The sequence below is a fragment of the Gavialis gangeticus genome, unplaced genomic scaffold, assembly GCF_001723915.1.
Source record: "Gavialis gangeticus isolate Ggan-Ray unplaced genomic scaffold, GavGan_comp1, whole genome shotgun sequence".
In the NCBI taxonomy this organism is placed as follows: Eukaryota; Metazoa; Chordata; order Crocodylia; family Gavialidae; genus Gavialis; species Gavialis gangeticus.
The window spans coordinates 2091000-2093994 of NW_017729027.1; positions in this window are offsets into that span (position 1 = coordinate 2091000).

The window sequence follows — 2995 nt, forward strand, 5'->3', positions numbered from 1 at the left end:
AGTGTTTATGGTCAGTGAAAGAAATGACAAGAGAAGGGATAGGAAGTTTTTCCAGGATAACTGAAGAAGGCCTGCTCCGGTTCAGAAAAACAGATTTTCCACCCTCATATTTTAGGATACTTTTCCACTTGTGTCCTGTTCATGTGCTTTGGTCTTATTAAGAAATGAACCTTAAAAATCACACTCAAAGTTCTACCATAATAGAGTTAGATATGGCAAGGGATGGTGTATTTAATTGCAATCAATTATCCTTATGCTAGAGAAAACAAATACAAGCACAATATACATTTTAAAAATTCAGTTATCAGAAAAATATAATAATACCAGGTCTCCATGCAATACTAACAGTAGTATTTTATTTGCTTCTGCAGTGTTTTACAGCGCCTTTTTCCCTACAAGGCAAGGCACTATCTTTAACTATAGAACAAAGAAAGGGGTGAAATCCCAGGCCTAATGAAGTCACTGAGGAGTTTTGTTATTGACTCCTTTGGAGCTGATATTTCATACAAGATTGCCAAATTCATGTTTAATATCTATAGCACCACTGAATTTTCATTAACAGGTTTTCAAAGTAAAAATAGTCTTGATAAAAATCAAGATTTTCTTTTTTAATGAGATGGATCAATTTTTAGTTTTAGTGGAAAGCCTGACTTAATTTCAGTCAGAGGCTATTTCTATGCATATTTGCAGAATTGGGTTCTTTGGTTACAGATAGGTCAGGAAAATGTTATGAGCAAAAAGACCATCAGCAGAGCAAAGCTGGCCAAATCATTCCTTTTGAATTTGTCCTGACTCTGTTCTTCATGTCCTTTCCCTCTATGTAACAGAGGAGAACATCCCACCCAGCACACCAAGACAAAACTGAATAGAATTCAAAACCTTTCTAAAAAAAGTTGGTTGCCAGATGAGAGAAAATCATAACATGACACTATGTCACTGACACTGACTGCACACAAGACAATTTTCTCTTTTTCCTTTTATACTCTTAGTAGGAGGGATCAAAATCTGTTATTGCAATTTGAAGAGGTTTCCTTTTCTAAAGAATCTAACCGAACAGAACTTCTAGTGAAGCAGCAGCTTGCAGAGAATACTATGAGTCAGTGGGGATGTTGGTAATGGTGATAATTTATTGCAGACCAGTCCTGTAGCGCCTCCGCATAGGGAACTTTGATGGGCTTCAGTGGTAGTTCTCTGTGTAGAGGTGCAGCAGGGTCAAGCCCACTTTTCATACTGCTGGACTTCGTAAGCCTTATACACAGTGGGCAACTTTTCCATTCAGCTAACAATTTACAGTGGTGAGGGAAGGATCTGATTTTGTATATAGATAAACCTGTTCATTTTTCATTGTAATGCATCCATTCCTAGAACTGAGCACAGTAGCCACTGTGCATCACCACTCTTACACAACAGCTTTCAAAGGGGTAGAAAAGAATAACTTCTCCAATAGAAATACCAGACAGCGGGTTTAAAAAACACAGGCAAAGTTGGAATTTAAACTGAGCAGCCCATTAGCAATCCCACTCTTGAAAATAAAACAAAGCTATGGGACCTAAATCTTTACTCGTATTTGTGTAAGTCAGGAGTTTCTCTAATGAAGACTGTAGAGCAAAAGCAGCTTAACCAAGAAAAGGTAGACCCCATATGGTTTTTACTGACCACAAACAGTCAAGCCAAGCCCTTCAAAGACTAAGATGCCTAAATACTTTTGAGAATCTGGAAATCAGTATCCTGATTGCACTTCTCCTTGGAAAAATATCACCTAGACACGCCCAATTTACATGTTTTTTGCTGTTGCACTCCATCGCTTAAAAATGCAAGATTCAGCAGGTCATGGAGAAACCAAATCCACCTCCCAGAACACTGTCTTCTAAAATCTAAAATTGTCATATAGTTACTCCTCAAGAAGGTTTGAAAAGACACCAGAAAGTAATAGGAAATGACACAGAGGACCTTTCTACACAGGGAAGGGACCTAAAGAGCTGTTGCAGATTAGCTATACATTCCAGAGATTGATATATTTCGGACATGCTTCACAGATTTCAAAACCTTTTGCCTCTGGAGGGAACAATAGGAAGCAATTGCTAGGCTTGGCAGTTTGGGGAGAGTGACCAAAATAAGCAATTCTGAAAAGGCTCCCTGTAAGAACTCTCTATTTCACATTAAAAGAGGATGGCCAGTGAAGAGGACTGTCATTAAATAAGATTGTTAATTAAAGTAATAATATTAAATCATTAACAAACTAATCCATAGACTGTGCAAGTTTGCACTAAGGATTTGGCTCGTCCCTTTCACATGCAAGTTTAAACCATTTGAGGCTCTGGTCTATTAATGGCACTGGAAGAAGACTACAAGTACCTTTTGTGCCATGGAAGAGTTCCAAAATATCAAGCAACAGTCAGAAAGAAAGGATTTGAAAGCATCTTTTTTTTATCTAAGAACACAAATACAATTACTTAGCATCAACTCAGCCGAGACATAAGCAGAAGGATCCTTTCAGCCAAAACACCCTATTATATGCCATCAAAGCAGGAAATTCCACTCTGCCCATTTGTTGGCTGTTTTTTCTCTCTTTTTTTTTTAGCAGAACCCACTTTACATTTAGACTTCTTGTCTAACTGAAAACAAGAAGTGTCATATGCACTTTCTTGAAGCCTTTAATGTGCAGAAATCCAGGTAAAGGGATTATTGTGCACAGAAAACCATCCAAGGGATGATAGGAAATAACCAGCCCATTCGAGCAATTCATGTCTGTTCTTCCAAATATTGGAGTTGCACTTATAAGAGCTCTAAGTGTTGACAGATGAAACAGACTCCCCCCTGCTTCCAGATAGGGACAACCTTTTTGCCCATCTCAGAGGAAAAATCCAAAGACATCTTAGAAAAATAGAAAGGATCAAGTAAATTCTTGTATTTTCCTAACTTTGTACTGAATTCAGAAAAGAAGCAAATCAATAAATAATATAATAATCATTATGTATAAGTAATGATAAACAGA